Here is a 22895-nt window from a genome sequence, read left to right as displayed (position 1 = left end):
TCTTGTTTCTGTTCTGTTTTAGTTCTCTTTGCAATCTCTGCTATTTAGTACTCTATATGTGGAAACTATTTTCTTCCTTTTCCCTCTAAGGATGTCAAATGGTTTTTTGTCAAACATGAGGCTTTAAGTACGAAACATTCAAGCCTCTCTGTCATGATCAAGGTCAGGAATGAAATCGTATCTGTGTAAAGTGAGATCAATGACATTGAACTATTTCCGGTTCCTCTGCTGCCTGTTCCGTGTGTGTGTGTGTGTGTGTGCAAGCTGTGTATTTCTACTACCGTTTCCATCTTTAAAACAGGACGAGATTTCCTCTCCATCACAATGTTTGGTGTATTGTTTTTCTTGGCAGTCATACTTTCTCCAGTTACAAAGACGCTGTCGTGAATGTCATTCATTCATTCTGTGTTCATCAGTTTCTCTTTCCTCCTGCAGCCTGGACAGAGCCTTAGTCTTGCTCTCTGCTCTCACGCACTTGGTTTTCTTCTGTGTCCAAACATCACTTTATTTCATAGCATTAGTTTCCTTATGACTTCCTCATCCCTTACCCAGTGCTCTCTCTCTCTCTTTTTTTTCTTGCTCCCTCCCCTTTCAAATCTCTCCTTCTCTCTCTCTCTCTCAATTTTGGTTTTTTGTTTTTTGTTTTGTTTTGTTTTGTTTTGTTTTGAGACAGAATCTTGCTCTTGTCACACAGACTGGAGTGCAATGGTGCAATCTCGGCTGACTGCAGCCTCCGCCCTCGGGTTCAAGCGATTCTCCTGCCTCAACCTCCCAAGTAGCTGGGAATACAGGCGCCTGTCACCACGCCCAGCTAATTTTTTTTATTTTTAGTAAAGACAGGGTTTCACCATGTTGGCCAGGCTGGTCTTGAATGCCTGACCTCAAGTGATCTGCCCACCTCCGCCTCCCAAAGTGCTGGGATTACAGGCATGAGCCACCGCGCCTGGTCCTTCTCTCTCTCTTTTTTTAATGTCACCTTAGCTTTTTCTCTTATCCTCTTATTCTTCATCTCTTCTCACACAGGCAGCTGTCTTGGGAGTGATGCTGGAGTTTGGATCATATTCCATGGGCCCGTGGCTCCAAATGCCCATCATTCCTCAGTGCTGGGCAAAGGTTGTTGTCTCAGGGGAAGTGAGACAAAGAAGGACGTCAAGAGGTTTTGCTGAGTTTAATGTGTTTCATCTGGGAGGGGCTACAATGCATTTTGTGTAACCATCTCTTTTCATTAAGGGGCAGGTATTGTAGATACAGTTCAGTCGTTCTTTTTTATGACATGTTTAGTTGGCAAAATAAAATGTTAGTAAAAGTTGGTGACTCTTTTTTGGTCCTTTATATTAAAAAACAAACAAGCAAACAAACCGAAAAAACAAAACAAAAAAACTACCCTCAAGTCCAGACTATTAAATTTGCAGCAGAGAGGAGGAATTGGTCCAAGGTGGGAGATAAGGAAGACATTGAGGATTCTGCAAAAAGAGTGTAGGTGAGGCCGGGCGCGGCGGCTCACACCTGTAATCCCAGCACTCTGGGAGGCCGAGGTGAGTGCATCACCTGAGGTCAGGAGTTTGATACCAGCCTGGCCAACATGGCGAAACCTGGTCTCTACTAAACATACAAAAATTAGCCGGACATGGTGATGCATGCCTGTAATCCCAGCTACTCAGGAGGCTGAGGCAGGAGAATCTCTTGAACCCAGGAGGCAGAGGTTGCAGTGAGCTGAAATCTTGCCACTGCATTCCAGCCTGGGCAACAGATCGAGACTCCCTCTCAAAAAAAAAAAAAAAAAGAAAAAAAAGAAAAAAGAAAAAGAAAAAGAAAAAAGAAAAAAGAGTGCAGGTGAGAGAATGAAGGGCTGGACCCAGAGAGGGTGGGAAGAGAAAAGAAAGAACAGATCCAAAGATAGTGATTCTGCCTTCGGAACAAGACTCGGTGACCAACTAAAGGAGGAATCTGGACAGGAGGAAAGAGAAGAAGAAAGCATAGCTACAGTTTTCCAGCCTGGGCCACAAGGGGACTGTGGTGTCAAGACCTAGACGCTTTCGGGGTGGGAAGACTCTGAGGTGCATTTGGGACTCGCAGGCTGTGAGGAGGCTGCAGGGGATGGGATCTGATTGCTGTGCCGGGAAACAGACCCGGTTCTCGGGGGAAGATCAGAGCGGCAGCGAAGGTGTGGAGTTGATATTCTGGGCATGTTGTGACTGAGGCCACGAGATGAAAGCCTCCATGATTGAGGTCTCACTAGCTCATTCTCCCTGCAGGCTCCAGTGGAAGGAGGGATTGTCATTGAACAGGAGGGATTGTCTCTTAGAGACTCACTCCAGTGGCCTCTTGTAAGGGACAAACATGTCCCACGGTCAGTGCCATTCACAGGTCCAACTTTCTGATCATGTGCCTCTTGGACACTTGGAGGCTGTGGTGTATGCCAACAGGTTGAGCTAACTCCACCTTGAGCTCACTGACAATTAGATGAATGTTCCAGAAGAACTTACCCCTGACATTCCTGAGCTTGTGGATTAAATATCTGGGATTTTCTCCCGCTAAGATCCTTGGACTCTGAAGCAGCCCAAATAAATGTTCCACACAGTGGAGCATCATCAGCCACAAAGGGAATGAAGCCCTGATCCGTGCTATGATGATGAACCTTGAAAACACGATGCTGAGTGAATGAAAGAAGCCAGACATAAAGGGCCGCGTAGCATACACACCATATGACTCTGTTTATATGAAATGTCCAGAACAGGTAAATCCTACAGACGAAGACAAATGGGTGGTTACCTGGGGAGGGGGATGGGAGATGAAGAGTGAGGATTGCTCGAGCCTGGGAGGTTGAGACTGCAGTGAGCGGTGATTATGCCACTGTACTCCAGCCTGGGCAACAGAGCAAGACCCTGTCTCAAAAAAACAAACAAAAAACAACCAGCGAGCAAGGCAGCCCACATCTGGGAAAAGCACCTTCCTGTCAGCGGGAACAGTAAGAGGTCCCGAGGGCAGGAAGGAGCTTGCTGTGTTCAGGATTTGCAGGGCAGCCCTTGTGGCTGGGGCAGTGGGACACCTGGACATTCCTTTTTGCCAAGTCTGGGGTGTGGCGGGTGTCCCAATATAGCCAGGGCTGACACCCGCAGCTTTAAAGGGTCTCCCCATTCCTGCCTCCTGTATGTTTTCCACAAACTTCATTCATACCAAGAAAAAGCTAAGATGAAACTGATTAAACACCCATTCCATCATGCCTTAAGGTGGTGGGGAGCAGTTGTCCTTTTTTTTTGTGCCACTGACCCCTTTGACAGTTTGATGAAGCCTGTGGACCCCTCTTCAGAATAATGTCTTTAAACGTGTAGCATAAAATAGCTAGGTTTGCAGAGAGAAAACCCATTAAACTAAAACAGTTATCACAATATTAAACAGGTTTCTAATATAATGACATGGGCTTTTTTTATTATTAAAAGAAATTTTTTTAGAGACAGGGTTTTGCTCTGTGGCCCAGGCTAGAGTGCAGTGGCACAATCATACTCACTGCAGCCTCCACCTCCTGGGCTCAAGTGATCCTCCAGCCTCAGCCTCCCAAGTAGCTGGGACTACAAGTGCGCACCACCATGTCCAGGTAATTTTTAAATTTTTTGTAGAGACAGAATCTCTGTATGTTACCCAGGCAGGTCTCAGACTCCTGGGCTCAAGTGATCCTCCCACCTCGGCCTCCCAAAGTGCTGGGATTATAGGCATGAGCCACCAGGCCTGGCCTGACATGGGCTTCTTTGTGGATGCATTCAAGAACACACTCTATTGTCAGGCCTGGAACTTTTGTAACTTTGAAGAAGCAACAAGAGTAAATGATATTTTGACATAGTTGCAACAGCCGTAACATGACATGAAAATATCTCTGATTTTCTTTTAAATGAGGAATGAAGTCCCAGTTTCCGTTAATTATCATGGTTTGTTGCCTGCATTTGTAATAGAAGGGAATGCATTAGAGCCTGGCAAAAATGAAGATAGAGGATTTTCCCCTTACCTGAGTTCGTAAGCCCCCAGGTTTCGAGCCCCCATGCAAGATATCCAGCTTTTCACCTTCCTGGGGTGCCTCCAAACTGCTGAAGTAGGGTCCCTTCCCTCCTCCTCCCTCCCTGACCAGCCCCTGCAGACCAGACCCCACGCTGGCAGCTTCCAAGGACAGCTGCTGGCCTCAGTATCCCTCCTCTTTCAGCTCCATCAGCTGCCCCGCCCTTCTCTGGGGCTCTCTCTGCCAACACCTCAGCAACCATCTCCCTAATTGCTTCATCTCTTAGTGTGGGGAGTGGATGGTCTCTTCCTCTCGCCTGTAATTGCTTGCACACTTGAACTTTTTCAGGCTGGAGTGGAAAATGAGCAAGCACGGGGCTCCATCTGCACCGCTCCATTCTTTAAGTCTGACATGTGCGGACGCAGGAGGATGATGGCAGCTTTTGTGGACTTTTCAGATGAAAAACTTTCTGAAAAGGCCTTCGTTCCTCAATGTGTGGCACCTGAGGTTGTAAAGGAGCAATGGCAACAGCGACAACAACAATAAGTCTGAGAGTGAGTGCTTTGCAAACCTTACTTCACTGAACCCTCACGACACCTGGAGGAGCTTGGTGCTGCTACCGTACCCATGTCACAGGTGCAGTCACTGAGGGGCTGGAGGCTAAAGGACCTGCCCCAGGCCACATGGCTGATGAGGATGGAGCCCAGTGTCAGCACAGCTTTGCCTGCAGCTGCAGTTCAGGCTCCTGGCTCCAGTCCGAGGCTTTCTCATCTGCTCGCCGGGTGTCTTTGCTCCCTTGAAGCCTGCTTCCGGATCCCTGAGGCCACCAGGCCCATCAGGAGATGTGACAGAAGTCAGCGTCCTGTCCCTCCTTCAGAGGAAAGAGCAAACGTGGCAGTCCCCAACCTGGACACCCCCGCATGCCCACCTGAACTCACAGGAGGAGGAGAAGAGGCCACGTGGAGGCCAGTCCCATCCACAGCCACAGCCCAAGCCAAGACCCCATGAAATCTGGGCTACAGCGTGGCCCTCTTAGGTCCACAACCTTCCTGGATTCTGGACTCATCTTGGGGTCCACCCAGAGCCAGACTTGGATGAGAAGCTCCCAGGGGCCAATGTGAAAGACAAGGGTCCTCGTTGTTTCAGACCCCATTGCTTGCTCCCCTTCTTCCGAGGTGGGGCGCAAATGTTATCATCCCAAGAACACGTTCACCAATGTACTGTCCTCTTGTCAAATTGGGCCCCACTTGACCATTCTGTTATTTGTTTTTTCAATGGGGATGAAATTCACGTAACATAAAATCGGCCATTTAAAGGTGAACAATTCAGTGGCATTTAGTACATTTACAACGTTGTACAACCGCCGCCTCTGTCTAGGTTCAGAACATTTTCCACCCCAAAGAAAACCCCGTAGCTACCAGCAGCCACTCCCCCTTCCCTCTTCCCCCAGCCCCTGGCAACCACCTATCTGCTCTCTATGAATTTGCCTATTCTGGACATTTTGCATACATGGAATCAGACAATACGGGGTCCTTGCACTGGACTTCTTCCACTTAGCACAATGTTTCTGACGTCCATCCATCGTGTAGCAGGCATCGATCCTTCACTCCTTTTCTTTTTAGAGACAGTCTCGCTCTGTCACCCAGGCTGGAGTGCAGTGGTGCGATCAGAGCTCACTGCAGCCTTGAACTCGTAGGTTCAGGTGATCCTCCTGCCTCAGCCTCCTAAGTAGCTAGGACTACAGGTACGTGCCAACATACCTGGCATATTTATTTTTATTTTGTAGAGATCATGTCTCAATATGTTGCCCAGGCTGGTCTCAAACTCCTGGCCTTAAGTGATCCGCCCACCTCGGCCTCCCAAAGTGCTGGGATTACAGGCATGAGCCACCACACCCAGCCTCATTCCTTCTTCATTTCAGAATAATACTCCACTAAAGGGACAGACCACAATTTGCTTTTCCATTCCTCAGCAGATGGACCGTATTTACCTTCAGGCTGCTGTGAACGGTGCTGCTTCGGTGTGTTTTTGCTTGTCTGAGTCCTTCGTTTTCAATTCTCTTGGGCATAAACCTAGCAGTGGAAGCGCTGGGCCCAGTGGTAACTCAACGTCATCCTGTTATTCTTTGTCCATGCATCTTACGGTCACTTTCTCGCCCATGTCTCCAAAAGCCAGCCAAGCAATGCAGAAACCTTGTTTAAAAAAGGCTGCATAAGGAAACAACAAATCTGGGCAAAAATGTCGATCTCAAGAAGTTGGTGAAAACGATGTTGGAAAATGGCCTGATTCCCACTGGAAGCCACCAGCGAAGGTGGGTCAATGAGGGAGACTGGTTGACAATTGAGGAGAAAATTGATAAGGTGCTGCTGCTGCGGTGGCCTCAGCAGCCCGCCAGGGGACACATGTCGTCCTGGGCCACTTCCTCAGAAGGGAACTGCTTTAAGGCCTGGCCATGGGAGTTGCCAAAAGAAAGGACATTCTCTTACGGTACTTCATAATTTTGTCAGAAAAATGACACCTCCCAAAACCTTGTCGAGTTACTCTTTTGTGAATTTTAAGGCTTAGTATGTTATTGCAATTGTCATCTGATAAATGTTCATAACCTTGTTTCATTTTTCAACATAAAGTCTCAGGCAAAACCTTCCTACCCAACTGTTCTCCATTAAACTTGGCCCCTAGTTTAGGTGAATTCATCTGAAGAAACTTTTTTTTTTTTTGAGACGGAGTTTCACTCTTGTTGCCCAGGCTGGAGTGCAGTGGCGTGACCTCGGCTCACTGCAGCCTCTGCCTCCCAGGTTCAAGTGATCCTCCCATCTCAGCCTCCCAAGTAGCTGGGACTACAAGCGAATGCCACCACATCTGGCTAATTTTTGTATTTTTTGTAGAGATGGGGTTTCACCATGTTGTCCAAGCTTGTCTCTAACTCCTGAGTTCAAGCGATCCACCTGCCTCACCCTCCCAAAGTGCTAGGATTACAGGTGTGAGTCGCCGTGCCCAGCCTGAAACAACTTTTTAATTTACACCAATTTTCTTTAGCTAATATGAAGCTGCTGCTATAAATAGCTAAATTTTCTGAGCACTTCTTATGTGTCAGGCACTATTCCAAGTGCTTTATATCTGTCACTCATTTAAACCTCAGAGCAGTCCTATGATATAGGTACTATTTATTTTATTTTATTTTTGGTAGAAATAGGATCTTACTATGTTGCCCAGGCCAGTCTCGAACTCCTGGGCTCAAGCAATCTTCCTGCCTCATCCTCCTGAGTAGCTAGGGCTATAGGTGCGTGCCACCATGCCTGGCATATTTGTTTCTGTTTTATTTTTTTGATAGAGACAGTGTCTCATCATGTTGCCCAGGCTGGTCTCAAATCCTGGCCTCAAGTGATCCTCCCGCCTCAGCCTCCCAAAGTGCTGGGATTACAGGCATAAGCCACGATACCTGGCCCTGTGAGGTAGGTACTATTTTTACACTAATTTTACAGATAAGGAGACAAAGGCACAAAATGATCACACAGTTTGAAAGTAGCAGGGCTGGGATTCCAACCTAAGCAGCCTCTGTTCTTAACCTCTGCACATAGTAAGTTCTCAGCAAATGGTACCATGTCTCTATTATTTGTATATTTCATGTTTGTTACTGTGTATTTATGTTTCACGTGTTGCTGTGGATCCCACCACCGCCTCCCTGCAGCTGTTCTGTGAGTTCCTCACAAACGGGGTTGCCAGAGAATGCAGGACACTCAATTAAGTTTGAATTTCAGATAAACAATAAATACTTTTTTTTTTTGAGACAGAGTTTCGCTCTTGTTGCCCAGGCTGGAGTGCAGTGGCATGACCTCGGCTCACTGCAACCTCTGCCTCCTGGGTTCAAGCGATTCCCCTGCCTCACTCAGCCTCTGGAGTAGCTGGAATTATAGGCACCCACCACCACACCTGGCTAATTTTTTGTATTTTTAATAGAGACAGGGTTTCACCATGTTGGCCAGGCTAGTCTCGAACTCTTGACCTCAGGTGATCCACCTGCCTTGGCCTCCCAAAGTGCTGAGATTACAGGCGTGAGCCACCGGCCCCAACAAATACTTTTTATTTTGCGTTATGTCTCTACTGATGGGGAAGTGGGGTTTTTTTCCCAGGGTGGAGCTGTTATGAGTAAAGGCATAAGCCTTTGTGTAATAAGCTTTCATTTCTTTTGGGGAAATACCCAGCAGTGGGATTGCTGGGTTACATCACTTTGCACCCCAAACAGCAACAAATAAATGTTTCGTTGCGGCTGCTCCCATCCTTGGTGACATTTCGTATTGTGGGTCTTTTTAACTTTGTTCTCCTGTCTACCAGGAACAACACGGAGAAAGAAACAGGACAAAAATGGGCTGCTAAGTTGGGGAAAATAAAAACATGCTGCATTCATAAGTCCACTCCAGGGGTGAAGGGTTTGCGGAAAGAAACAGCTAGAAGTCGGTTTTACGTTGTTCAGGGAATTCAATTCCCCTGGCAGGTAAACTCTGGCATGGGCCTTGAGTGAGATGCACTGAGCATCTGCCTGGTGCTGCCCTGCCTTTTATAGAAAGAGGATGCAGAGAAAAATGGCGCCCACTCCTTCAGCAGGCCAGAGACTGTGGTGTGGGCTGCTTGCTACCTGCCCGTCCTGCGGCCAGCCACACCCTCCCCAGTTGTTCCCTTCCAGCAATGATAAAGCGGATGTTTCTGGAGCACTCAGGGTAGCCAGGTGCTTGGCTGAGGGCTTGCTGTGGGAGTTCCCCTTCATCCTTGTTCATTTCATGAGACAGCTACTATCATTTCCCCCGACCCCATGCAGATTCGAGAATGGAGGCTTGTCGTGTTCAGGGAATACGCAAATTTACCCTTGGCCAAGGTTATCCTCAGGGCCGAACCTTGCACCCAAGCAGTCTATCTCCTCTCTGTCATTTCTATATTCTGCACTGTCAGTCTCCCCTTTTCTTTTTCTGGGATCCCTGCCTCTTGTATGCCCTTCCGCCATGGAGATCTTGGCCCCAATTTCAACCTATTAGGGGCACAGAGCTTAGGCTGGTGTGAACGTCCTGTCATGATCAAGCACTTGCCTGTGTTTCTCCCGGCCCCCTGAGAAGACAACCCAGGTTCTTGGGTTCTGTGCCTGTGCCAGTGAGGCTTTAGAGGGTGGAGAACTCCAAGATCACACACCTGGAAGACAGATCACCAAATTGGATTTCTGGTAGGATGGGAATGAAGGCAGGACAGGCTGGCACTCAGGTGTTCCCTAATGAGACGAAGCAATTTCACAGGGGAACCATGGCATTCCTGGACGTCACCCTCGCTGGCACAAGAAAGCCAGGTAAAGGTGAGACGGGCTTCCTGCCTCGGTCCACCATCAGCTGCGGGGTGCCTGCACCCTCCTCTGACCCTTTAAGCTTTCTTCATGCACATTAGTGGGGCCTTATTTCCTGTTCTTGGAAACCTTCCAGAACCCTCCTAAGCTGGGCCATTAAGTAACAAGACACGCACCACCTTAATTTGCTCTCCAACGACACTCAATTACATACACACATTCTTTTTTCCCCTCCCTCAGGTGTCTTAGCTGCTAAGTCAATAATTTATTCCACAGTAGCCTAGTTTTGTTGTTTTTAAAGGCCAGCCCACTATGGGGTATTTATTCACTGGTTCACCATGAAACTTTTAAAAAGAGAACTGGAAAGCATTTGTAGGAGGGAAAAAGGCTGGGGGCAGAGTAAATTGTTGAGTTCCCTGCCCCACGCCCCCACCCCACCCCCTCCTTCATTCGCTAGGTCATTAAATATATAAAAGCACTAAAGACTGCGTGTTTCGGGGCAATAGTTCTCAGTTTTGGGCCCAGGGCCAAGGGGTGTGCTACAGATTTTCCCGTATAAATTAATACGTTATAATGGGCAACATGAGATGGGCGTGGGGTCACAGTGGCTGAGCTCTCTGGTTCCTCTATACAGCGTCTGTAATTGAAAATTTTACAAAGGGTTTGAGCAAATTCTCAGTTCATAAGGGCTGGAATGTGGCAGGAGCTACTCAACCCGCAGGCAAAATGGCATATTGGCAGCTGGAATATTGAAAAAGAAAAGTTGGCACCAGTTTTGCAATCTTGTGATCTTTCATTAGAGTTTTTTTAAAAATAAGAATTTTAGATGATCAAAAAGATTTAGAGAGTAATACAGCAAAGAGCCACACACTCTCCACTAGATTAAGAAAGAAAATGTCACCAGACAAAACAAGAGAAGCCCCAGTCCCCCTCCAAAAGTTACAGTTATCCCGAATTTGCTGTTACTCACGTGCATTTTTTGAAACGTGTTTACATAGGCATGAAAATCTCCCCAAACATCACGTATTGTATGTTTTAAGCTGTATCTTACTGTATCTACTCTTCTACAGCTTGCTTCTTTCACTCAATATTGTAATTTCTTTTCTTTTTTTTTTTTGAGTTGGAGTCTCGCTGTGTCTCCCAGGCTGGAGTGCAGTGGCAAAATCTTGGCTTACTGCAACCTCCACCTCTCGGGTTCAAGCAATTCTCCTGCCTCAGCCTCCCGAGTAGCTAGGATTACAGGCGCCTACCACCACACCCGGCTAATTTTTGCATTTTTAATAGAGAGGGGGTTTCACCATGTTGGCCAGGCTGCTCTCCAACTCCTGACCTCAGGTGATCCACCTGCCTCAGCCTCCCAAAGTGCTGGGATTACAGGTGTGAGCCACTGCGCCCGGCCTTAATATTACAATTTCTAATTTCATTCACGCTGACACACACCGCAGTAGTCCATCCACTTTCACCATGGTGTAATGTCCCCTTGTATGAATATTTATTTGTCTATACTCCTGTTGATGGCTACTTAGGTTGTTTCCTGTTTCCATCATGAACAATGCTGCTGGAATACTCTTGTCCACGTCTCCTTGTTTCTTGAGGGTAGTATTTTTCAAAATGAGAGTTGTAGCCATTAATAAGTATTGAAATCAATTTGGTGAGCCATGCCCAGTATTAAAAATAATAGGAAAAAACAGTATTAGAAATGCATCACACATAGTAAGTAATATGTCATGGCACTTTTGCTTTAGAGGTGTGTGTGTGTGCATGCATATGTGCCGGCTGGATTGGGATATAGATGTTCTTCCTGTGGGTCATGATCTGAAAAGTTTGAGAGACATGGCTCTGGGGGATATGTTTAGGAGAGAGACTGCAGGCTTACAGAGTGTGCACAGCCTAAGCTTTGCTGGATGCTGCCAAAATGCTTTTCAAATGGTTATACCATTTATGCTCAACTTTCATTAAATTTTCATAGCTCCTTCTTAGGGCTTTAAAGCACAAAGCTTGCTAATGAGAACTAAGACCTATCTTATTGCCCTGTGGAAGGATAGACATGAAAATCACAGCATATTAGACAGCTTCAGAGAGCACAGAGATCAATCTCTGCAGGCATTAACTAACCACATTTCCTTGATGTTAAAGCTCCCCAGGATAAGCAGATCTGTATCCTGAGAGGACGTTCCTCTTCTGGGCATGCTGTCTCTCAGTAGAGAGACAGCAAGTCAGGGAAAGAGGATGACAATGACCTTTGCTTTCCCTGTCACCAGCCCCTTTTTATCTCCACATACCTAAAAACTCCAAGAGAGACAGTCTGAAGGTTCAGCTCAAGCAACTCAATCCTCTGTTTAACACAAGACAACGAAACTCTTTGCAGAAATATAACAGAGTCCAAAGTCTTCACGAATAACTTTCATAAGACCCAAGATGCAATCCAGAATTACTTGACATACAAAGAACCAGGAACATGGGGCCCATCTTCAAGAGAAAAGACAATTCGTGTAGACCAACCTTGAAATGATCCAGACTTTGGAATTATCAGATGAGGATTTTAAAGCAGCTATTATTATTGCATTCAGTATTATAAAGGAAAATATACTCACAATGAATAAAAAGATGGGAAATCTCAGCAGAGAAACAGAAACTATAAAAAAGAGTCAAATAGAAATTCTAGAACTGAAACATACAATCTAGGAAACAAAACTATGGATGTCAGCCTGTTCTCTTAACTGCAAGCAGGTAAATCAAGTTCCCTGTTAGAAAGCTTCACCCTAGCTTTACAGAATGACTTGTCCTCTAGGGAACATGTCTAAGTATTTTGCACAAACCGTTTTCCTCTGCTGCAATTCCTCCTTTTATAACCCATTTTTATCCCGGGGGAACTCTAACATAGCTTCATTTCCCCTTCCTGAAGCTTCCCCTAGCAGCTGTACTCTTCTCTTAGGCAGAGCACTTGCTCCCTTCCCTGTTTCAGTAACAGACATCTATTGTTTTTGCCCACTCAATATTTATTCTCATATTTTCCTTTTAGGGGGAATCACTGCTCTTTTTTTTTTTTTTTTTTGAGACGGAGTCTCACTCTGTCACCCAGGCTGGAGCACAGTGGTGTGATCTTGGCTCACTGCAAGCTCCGCCTCCCGGGTTCATGCCATTCTCCTGCCTCAGCCTCCGGAGTAGCTGGGACTACAGGCGCCTGCCACCATGCCCCGCTAATTTTTTTTGTATTTTTAGTAGAGAGGGGGTTTCACTGTGTTATCCAGGATGGTCTCAATCTCCTGACCTCATGATCCGCCTGCCTCAGCCTCCCAAAGTGCTGGGATTACAGGCGTGAGCCACCATGCCCGGCTGAATCACTGCTTTTCTATATTGAATCCATCTGACTTCAGAGGGGCTGATTCTTCCCTCCTGGCATCATGAATGGGTCCACGAACCAAACCTGACCATTTCCAACCCATGGCCACATAACTGGGTCACTAAATAGGGTCATGGGTCACTAAACAGGGGCATGACCAAAGCCAAGCCAATGTGAGCACTCCATAAGACTTCGGTTGGTATTTTGGGTAAAAGATTCTACTGCTGGTTTTCTAAATGAGTACAATATAAGCCGGAAGCAGCTGGCAGCCACCTTATCACCTGTCTAAGAAGGACACCAGTGTTGGGCAAAGCAGAACTAAGGGGTGGAGAGGGGTCAATTCCTGATAGCAGTGTTTGAGCACCCACGTCCAGCCACGCCCGAAGCCATCTGCCCTTGGATTTTTCAGTTAAGTGAGCCAGCAAATGTCATTTTCTGTCTCAGTAGGTTCGAGCTGGATTTCTATCACATATTGCTGAAAAGTCCCCATCTCATCTAATTCTCCCGGGCCTAATCACATTCTAGTGAAGAACAGGATGGTAAAGTCCTAAGGGTGGGGACTATTCTGATCAACGTTTGCGTTGCTGCAGCCAGAACACAGCACGACAGGCAGGAGAAGGTTCTTGATTGCGTTTGCCAAATGAATGAGCAAATTCAATACATCTTGGAAAACTCAACTTTTTCATTTTCTTATGGTCCGGATAATGCATTATTTGCACTACTTTATTCAGGTCTCATGAGGTGTCATTGTCCCTGTTTTATGGCTTGTGACACTGAAGCTACTGGCTGTTTAGTGACTCACCTGAAGTCTTGAAGCTAGTAAATTACAGAGCTGAGACGGTGAGGCTGCGGGAGCTTATCCAGACAACCACTGTGTTGGCTGTCAAGACCACTGCCTCACACCCCACTTGATTGGGGTCAGGAAGGTTGGTGGTGTTATTTTTTTTTTAAGTGTTGAAGGAACAAAAACAAAAATTCACAATTGGGACCTAATTAAACTAAAGAGCTTCTGCACAGCAAAACAAACTATCAACAGAGTAAACAGACAACCTACAGAATAGGAGAAACTATTCATAAAATATGCATCTAATAAAGGTCTAATATCTAGAATACAAGGAACTTAATTCAACAAACAAAAAACCCCATCAAAAATGGGCAAAAGGCCTGGGTGTGGCGGCTCATGCCTGTCATCCCCGCACTTTGGGAGGCCAAGGAGGGTGGATTACCTGAGGTCAGGAGCTCAAGACCAGCCTGGCAAACATGGTGAAATCCCGTCTCTACTAAAAATACAAAAATTAGCTGGGCGTGGTGGTGCACACCTGTAATCCCAGCTACTCAGGAGGCTGCGGCAGGAGAATCACTTGAACCCAGGAGGCAGAGGTTGCAGTGAGCTGAGATTGCGCCATTGCACTCCAGCCTGGGTGACAAGAGTAAAACTCTGTCTCAAAAAAAAAAAAAAAAAAAAAAAAATGAGCAAAAGTCATGAACAGACACTACTCAAAAGAAGACACACATGCGGCCAACAAATACAGACAAAAATGCTCAACATGACTAATCATTAAAAAATGCAAATCAAAACCAAAATGAGGTATCATCTCACACCAGTCAGAACGGTTATTATCAAAAAGTCAAAAAACAACAGTTGCTGGCGAGGCTGCAGAGAAAAGGGAACACTTAGACACTGTTGGTGGAAACGTAAAATAGTTCAGCCACTACGGAAAGCAGTGTGAAGATTTTTTGAGGAACTTAGAACTACCATTCAATCCAGTGACTCCGTTACGGAGTATATACCCAAAGGAAAATAAATTGTTCTACCAATTCATCCTAGCAGTATTCACAATAGCAAAGAACATGAATCAACCTAGATGCCCATCATTGGTGGACTGGATAAAGATGTGGTACACACACACCATGGAATACTACGCAGCCATAAAAAAGTACAAGATCATGTTCTTTGCAGCAACACGGAGGCAGCTGGAGGCCATTATCCTAAGTGAACTAATACAGGAACAGAAAACCATGTTGCATGTTTTCACTTATAAGTGAGAGCTAAACGGTGAGTGCACATGGACACAAAGATGGGAACAATAGACACTGGGGTTACTAGACAGAGGAGGGTGGCAGGGGGATGTGGGTTGAAAAACTACCCTTCGGGCACTATGCTTACTACCTGGGTGACAGGAGCATTTGTACCCTAAACCTCAGTGACATGCAATTTACTCATGTAACAAACCTGCACATGTACCCCCTGGATCTAAAATAAAAGCTGAGAGTGAAAAAGGTGATGAAGGCAACGATAAGGAGAACATGAGTGAAACACCCAGTTTGGAGGAGAGTAAAGAAAGACTTGTCCTTGGAAAGAGGAATGCAGGCATGCGTGGTGAGGAAACGCGGATTCATTTCTTAGTTTACATCTCCCTGACAAAATTACAAACAAACAAAAAAGGAAAGCGAGTCTTAGAAGAATATATAAAATGCATCCCAAAGAACCAAAAAGGAGTGCGTTTTTAACCATCCGTCATTGGAAATCGACAGCATCATAACTCCTGTGTTAGTCTCCCAGGACCACTGTAACAAAGTACCATACACGGAGCAGCTTCAGCAACAGAAATTTATTATCTCACAGCTCTGGAGGCTCCACATCTGAGATCCACATGTCAGTGGGGCCATGCTCCCTCAGAGAGCGCCAGGGAAGGGTCTGTTCCACACCTCTCTCCAGCTCCTGGTACTTCCTTGGCTGGTGACAGCAGAATTCAGTCTTCACACAGGGTCTCCCTGTGTGTGCGCCTCTGTTCCAGTTTCTCCCTTTTATAATGAAACTGATCATACCAGACTAGGGACCCCGCTACTCCAGCGTGATCTTAACTAATGACATCTGCAACAACCTCGTTTCCAACTGAGGTCACATTCCAAGGCGCTGGGGATTAGCACTTTGAGGTATGAATGGGCAGGAGTGCAATTCAATCCATAACGCTCTTCTTCACTATGGAATGATATAGTGTCAGCTTTAAAAAATGATTCCAACTTATCCTTGTTGGGTACCAGCAGGTGACAGAAATCGAGATGAATTTATTGCTGGTAATTTCTGTAGACTCGATGCCCAGTTCCCAAGGTCCTATTCTCTGTACTATTGCCCTATGTGTGTGCAAAGATACACATGAATGCATACCCACATGCATGCACACCCACATGCATAAATGCACAAGTGCACACAGGCGCATGCACATTCAGGCCCATGCAAAGGTGAAATTTCCACCGAGCTACGTATAGGGTTAAGTCAAGGGGAAGAAAGCAGAACTTGGAAAAACTGACTGTGGGTGTTAAGCAATCCCCCAACTGTTTGAAAAACAGTCTGAGGATTTCAGGGAGCCCAGAGTTGGGCCAGCTCCCCAGCCCTCTGGGCAGCCCCCAGGCTCTGCACCCTGCCCTTCTACTTTGCTCCAAGTCTCTCACACAAGAGCCCAGTGTGGTGGGCGGATGTCTGGGGCAAAGACACAGATATCATTATTTTGAGCCCCTCCTCAACCCTGCCGACCCCTGAATGGCCAGACCGTAGGTCAAAACCAGGGGTGCAGCTGATGGACCACAGCAGCAAAGACGCTCCATTTCCCTCAAAAAACACCCCATTGTTTCTGCATAGCAGCAAAGCCAACCAGGGACTCACCAGGTCCTGGCTGGAGAAGAGAGATCTCAGCTGTTACAGGCGCTGAAGTCAGGAAACAGGACTCCAGGTAAGCTTTGAAGAGATGGGCGGATAGTTCTAGACGTTTTCAAAATTTTGCTTCAGCAGAGAACATTCCTTTTTAACTCATGTGTTTCTAGTTGGTGAAGTAGACTGGAGCTTTTGCCAAAGATAAACTCGAACGCTTCAAGTTGTAAACTTCTAGAGATGAGGGATTCCGGGATTTTTCTTTCGTTGTCTGCAGTGTTCCTTGTAATTTGCCTTTGTCTTTGTTTTGACCAGGCAGAGGAAAATAATGTATGCCTGCAGCACCCCTTACAGCAGATGGAGTCGTGGCTACCTGCCGGCCGTCCCTGAAGCTCTCACTGAAGTGCCTGTAGCGTAGCCTCACCTGCCGGGACTGTCGGCTTTGCTGCAGTGCACAAATATGGCATTTTTTCATGGAAATGGGGCACCTTTGCCACTCTGGTCCATCAAGGGCACCTGTGGGCTTCAGTTACATGCCCATCCCTTCCGGTGACTTGGCAGTGCCCACCATGAGAGTGGACAGTGTTTTTTTCCCTTCCCCATTGAAGGGCTCAGCCCAAGGCTTGCCTTAGCCAATGGGATGAGAATGGAGCGAGAGCCACTTCCGATGGCCTTTGTCCTTCTGTCTTCTGACATTCCCAGGGCCATCACTGTCCATTTGGCCTGACTCAGTGGACTTCGTGCCCTCAGTGGACTTCAGGCCTGCCGTGTGCATGACTTCAGGTGTCTCCAGCTGTCAGCCGCCAAGTTACTCTGGCTGAGGCCAGGTGGAGCAGAGATGAGCTGTCCCCACCTAGCCCTACTGAAATAAACGTCAGCAAATAAACATTGCCCTTGTGAAGTGAGGGGATCACTTGTTACAGAGCCCTGGCGACTGCAGCAGCCTGGCTTCTCTCTGGGCTTCCACGACGCTCACTGCCTTTCATTATCTCCCTACATCATGGAATCGTCCTACTTCATCTCTTCTGTGGGATCCTCCAGCCCTGAGTACCCCTCAAATGTGCTGGACCACAAGTCTAACGTCACTTCTTTTTCTATCTCACCTGCCTCTCCCTTTGGGATCTCATTGGCTCTCTTGGCTCAAAGTACCATCTATGTACACATTTGGTGCAGACTTCTCACCCAAGCTTCCTAGACATCTCCACTGGAGCTCACAGTTCCCCTGAGTCTGAGCATTAGCTCATTGCCTTCCTTCTAAGCCCTTTCTTCCTTCTAAATTCTCAGTCCACCTGTCCTGTGGTAGATGTGCCTTCCTCTCTGTCACATCCTGCATGGAATTGATTGTCAAGTGATAATTATGGTATTGCCCTAAAATTCCTTGAATCTGTTCCACCCACTGATTTAGGCTCCTATCATCTCTCAACAGCAGCTGCTGTAGTCCTCACTGCTCCAATAACAATCTCAAAACTAAAGTGGCTTAACACAGGGAAAATGTGTTTCCCATTCATGCTGACATAGGATAATCTTCAATATGGTGGTTCGGGGGCCCAGGCTTCTTCCATGTTGTTGCTCCATCCCAGCATCCTTCACTGGATCCTCTGTGTCCAGCTGGGAGACAGAGAAGAGCTTGGAGTTTCTCTCAGGAGCTTTTAGGGCCCAGGCCTGGAAGTGGCCATATCACTCTGGCTAATGATCCATTGGCCAGAACTTATCACATGACCCTGCCTAGAGGCAAGGGGTGCTGGGAAATGTAGTCTGATGGGGGAGTGGGGGGAGCCCAGGAAGGAGAGGAACAAGGGATTTAGAGGCCACTGGCAGTCTCTGTTAACCAAGTTCCCTGCTCCACAGAGTGACTCATGTTCAATGCCAGGATGGACAGGACACCCTTCTGCTTAGAATCCTGCAGTGGCTCCCTTATCACTTGCCATGCCCTGACCCAGGTCCTTAAAATGGCATCCAGAGTCCCCTTCTACTCATTTCCTGCCACTTCTTGTCTCTGTTTTCTGGGACAGCAATACCCACACATCCCAACAAACCTTTGTGTGTGTGCCTCTCATCCTCTCTTCCCCCACACCTACTATGGCCACACTCCGACCTGCCCTAGGGACTCAGCCCTGCTCCTGGTAGTCTCTGCTACCCGACTCACCCTCACTGCTGGCGCCCCCAGCTCAATCACTGTACCTGGGGCCTCGTCTTAGACGCTGATCATGATTCTGTCCCTCTCTCCACACTGAGAGCTCCTGCAAGGCAAGAATGATGTGTATTTCTCCCATGTTTCCTTGTTGAGTGCTCAGTACATAAAAACTAATTTTAAAATGTTGATGGACTGAATGGATGGGTGAGCTGCTTTGTCTCTTACAGAAGGAAAATTGTGCCAACCTGTCCAATCAAGGTGCCTGCTGGACCCAGGCTCCCAGGCCAGGGCCACGGCGGCATAGCTCCTGCCGATGGCAAGGTCTGACAAGATGCTCATGAGAAGGGACTAGCAGCCCAGGAGATTCTGTCCCCATAATCTGATTCTCAGGATTTCAGATCAGGAATACAGAGAGAGTTGGCCCATCATGACTGAAGCAGAAACCTGGACACGGAGAAGGCAGAGAGTGCTGGGACCATCAGGCGCGGGGTTGTGAGAAGCTTTGTGTGAACATTATGAGTACAAGAAACAGTGGGGAAAAGAAAAGGTCATCAGAGAAGGGGGTGAGGTGGGTGAAGTTGTGCAAGGATGGAGTGGCAGAGGCCAGGACAGAGAGTGGCCAGCTCCCGGTGCCAGCATGGGACAGACGACCCAGCGTTGCTGATATCACAAGACACTGATTGCTAGAGCCTGCATTGGTTGCCAGCATCTCCCAGGTCCCCAACTCCCACACAGGCCCAGGATGCCTGGAGTCGCCTGTTCCCGGGTCCCGTGAGAGTCATCTCACTTTGATTTTCCAATGCAACATTTGGTAGGATAGTTTGTTGGTTGTGAAACTGCTTTCACTTCTAGATGGCTCGTGGACGTGGGTCTAGAGATGCTGGGATCTGCTGACGGGCCCTGAGATCTTTCTTCCTCCCTCCCTTTCAGAAACAACTCTCAAGAAACCAACTTGCTTGGCTCAGTCTCCCCGAAATCCTGTGGCCTGCAGCCTTTGGAACTGGGTTTATTTATTCATTTGAATTGGATCCTGGCATTTCTTCCTGTTTGTTCTCTCCATAAAGACCTTTTTATTTGGGTCCTGGAGAGCTGTTTACTGCTTAGCTCATGTGACACGAAGATCAGATCGTGAGGACCTGGAGGCCTTAACGCTTGTTACTCCCCAGCGACCTCTGCCCTCCAGGGAAACAGGCGGGGCTCCATCCAGATAAGAACAGCCCTTTCCAAACAGGAACGACCTCACTCCCCAAACGCAAAGAGCTTAGAGATTAAAAATGCGGCAACCTCCTACCCACTCATCCCAGGAAGGTGCAGTCCTAGGGACCCACTGGGAGAGGGCTGGATTGCTGTAATTAAAAGTACTTTTAAACGAGCATTTCAAAGTTTTCTTGTTCTTGGTTTAAAAAAATTAAAAAGCTAAGAAGGCTGAATCTGGGTAAAGGGGCTTTAGGCGTGGTGAGATGAAGGTACTGGTGAATTTTGGAGAGTGCTGTCAGTCCCAGGCTGTGGACAGAGGCTGGCTTGACCAGGGGTCCTGAAAGGAGTGGACAGGTCAAAAGCAGACAAAGGAAACGTGGGTCACTTGCATGAGTTGCAAAGGGAAGGAGATAAATCAAACAGTCCGTTGTCAAACAAGTCCAAGGAAAGAGATGTTTTACTTCAAAAAATGGGAAGAACCAAGCATCTTTGAAGATGGAAGGGTTTTGTAGGGAAAGAGGGGAAGATGTTTCGGAGGAGGGTTGAGAAAGAAAGCAAAACTTGGAAGTAAATGAAAAAGGGTCAGACTCAAGAGCGGATGGAAGGGTGGGATTAGAGATGAAAAATAACATTTGACTTATTGACTGAAGGGTTTTGATGCCGTGGGCAGGGCAGCGAGCGTTTTGCAGGTAATACTCCTCATAGCATCTGCCTGACATAGACAATACTATAGTACCCATTGTCCAGGCTCTCTCAGCTGTTACAGGCATTCTCCTCTCCCCCAGGAGAACAAGGCTTACAGAGGTGGGACCTGTCCGTGGCCACACTGGGCAGATGCAGAATAGGATCTCATGAGGTGTCCATCAGAGGAGAACAGCTCATCCTCTGAGGGTGGAGAAAGGATGTCCTGGAGTGGCAATGTCCAAAAGAAATAGAATTTGAGGCCAGGCACGGTGGCTTACACCTGTAATCCCAGCCCTTTAGGAGGCCAAGGCAGGCAGATCCCCTGAGGTCAGGAGTTCGAGACCAGCCTGGCCAACATGGTGAAACCCCGTCTCTACTAAAAATTAGCTGGGCGTGATAGCACACGCATGTAGTCCCAACTACTCGGGAGCCTGAGGCAGGAGAATCGCTTAAACCCAGGGGGCAGAGGTTGCAGCGAGCTGAGGTTGCACCACTGCACTCCAGCCTGGGTGGCAGATCAAGACTCCATCTCAAAAAAAAAAAAAAAAAAGGCCAGGCACAGTGGCTCACACCTGTAATCCCAGCACTTTGGGAGGCCGAGGCGGGTGGATTACCTGAGGTCAGGAGTTTGAGACCAGCAAGGCTAATGTGGCGAAACTCCGTCTCTACTAAAAATATAAAAATTACTTGGGAGGCTGAGGCAGGAGAATCGCTTGAACCCGGTAGGCGGAGGTTGCAGTGAGCCGACATGGTGTCGTTGCACTCCAGCCTGGGCGACAGAGCAAGACTCCATTTCAAAAAAAAAAAAAAAAAAAAGAAACAGAATTTGAGCCACAAGTGCAAACTGTGTGTGTATTTTGAATTTCCTAGTAGCCACACTAACAAGGGTAAAAAGAAACAGGTGAACAGGTGAAATTGATTTTAATAATGTATTTTACTTAGCCCAGTATATCTGAAATATTATCATTTCAACACGTGATCAATATATACAAATTATTAAGGTGATATTTTGCATGATTTTTCCATACTAAGCCTTTGGAATGTGGTGTGTATTTCACACGTGTGGCGTATCTCCATGTAATCCAACTCCACCCAAAGGGAGAAAGCACTCAGTAGCCCCACAGGGCTGGTGGCTGCCATATTGGTAGGCAGAGAACTAGAGAATGACTCCTTCAGGAACTACTAAGCCATAACTTGGGGTCATAAAATGAGGAATCTTCAGGTTGGCTTCAGGCCCAAGACTTGTTACATATTTTTAAAAATAAACTTTTTAATCTGAAATAATTTTAGATTTACAAAACCATTGCATTCTTATGTATCTCAAACTCTAGAATCTTCCTGTGGCAGCTCAGGGTACATCAGCTGGTCCACAGAGTCTGGCATATTCAGGGCATAGGACTTCCGGGGTTTGGAGAAGTCAGACCAAGGCTGACCCAATTACTTGGGTGATCAGAGTCAAAATTCCCCAGAAATTATTCAGGGTATTGAGACTCTATGGAATGTTCCAGAGTCAGTGATAACAGAGGGAGCTATAAAACATCTAAGTTATGATTCAGTTTTCTAATTACACCAAACTTCCTCTCTGGGTGAGCAACAGCTTCTCAGCTAACATTTACTCCCAAGGTGGCAGCTGGGGAGTGGGCACAGGACAGGAGGCACCAAAACAATTGAGCGGTGTCAACAGCCGCTCTGGCTGGAAGTATCTGTCAGCTCCTGACTGACTGCAGCCACCCTGTCCAATAGAAACAGAATTCAAGCTGCATATGTAGTTTTAAATTTTCTATTGGCCACATGAAAAAATAAAAAGAAGTAGGTGAAGATAGTTTTAATAACATATATTCCTTAACCCAGCACATCTAAAATATTACCATTTCAACAGGCCAACAAAATTAAAAATACGAATGAGATAGTTTACATTATTTTTTGGTAACAAGTCTTCGACATCCGATGTGCATTTTATACTTATTTGTATGTCAATTTGCATGTTATATGTTAATGGAAAATTTGTAAAGTTATGTACATTTCATGATTTATTTAAAAACTGTAAATTCCATAAAAGACTCCCTTCACAGTTGAAAAGCTAGATTCACCTTCTAAAGTTGCTTCAAACATACTTCAAAAGTTTCGTAACAACTGAATCAAGTATCAGTTTTTGATTTTAGGTTGATTAAAATTAAATTAAACTAAAAATCCAGTTTCTCAGTTGCATTGGCCACATTTCAGGGTTCAGTAGCCACATGTGGCCAGCGGCTACCATATTGGACAACAGCCTTAACACACTGGGCACCTCCTGTTAACATTGGATTTCTTTTTTCAGCTCCAGCTCTGTCTCCTTGCCTTTAACTTGTCCAAGTAAATGTTCAGACTTGGTTTTCTCATCATCTCTTTGTCCTCGCTTTGCACTTTTCACCCAGCGAGGGCTTTGCCAATATGGTTGGCTTATGCCAAGGACTTCCGCTTCTGAGATGGAGACTTGTCTGGGGCATGGCTTGCCTTTGTTTTTCTAGATCCCCATCAACATTGGTCCTTGTGGAAACTACTCAAGGGGCTGTGGTGTAATTTGCAGCTCCTCTGACC

The 22895-nt window shown here is 46.6% G+C and overlaps 1 protein-coding gene across 4 annotated transcripts in view; it reads right to left on the bottom strand.

Annotated features, from left to right (window-relative positions):
* RFLNA (refilin A) overlaps positions 1–22895 on the bottom strand; it is a 331789-nt gene that overhangs the window by 55103 nt on the left and 253791 nt on the right. The gene's annotated exons all lie outside the window — the stretch shown is intronic.

The sequence above is a fragment of the Symphalangus syndactylus genome, chromosome 13 (assembly GCF_028878055.3).
Source record: "Symphalangus syndactylus isolate Jambi chromosome 13, NHGRI_mSymSyn1-v2.1_pri, whole genome shotgun sequence".
NCBI classification, from domain to species: domain Eukaryota; kingdom Metazoa; phylum Chordata; class Mammalia; order Primates; family Hylobatidae; genus Symphalangus; species Symphalangus syndactylus.
The sequence above is the reverse complement of the archived record's forward strand: the minus strand, read 5'-3'. Positions and strand labels throughout refer to the sequence as shown.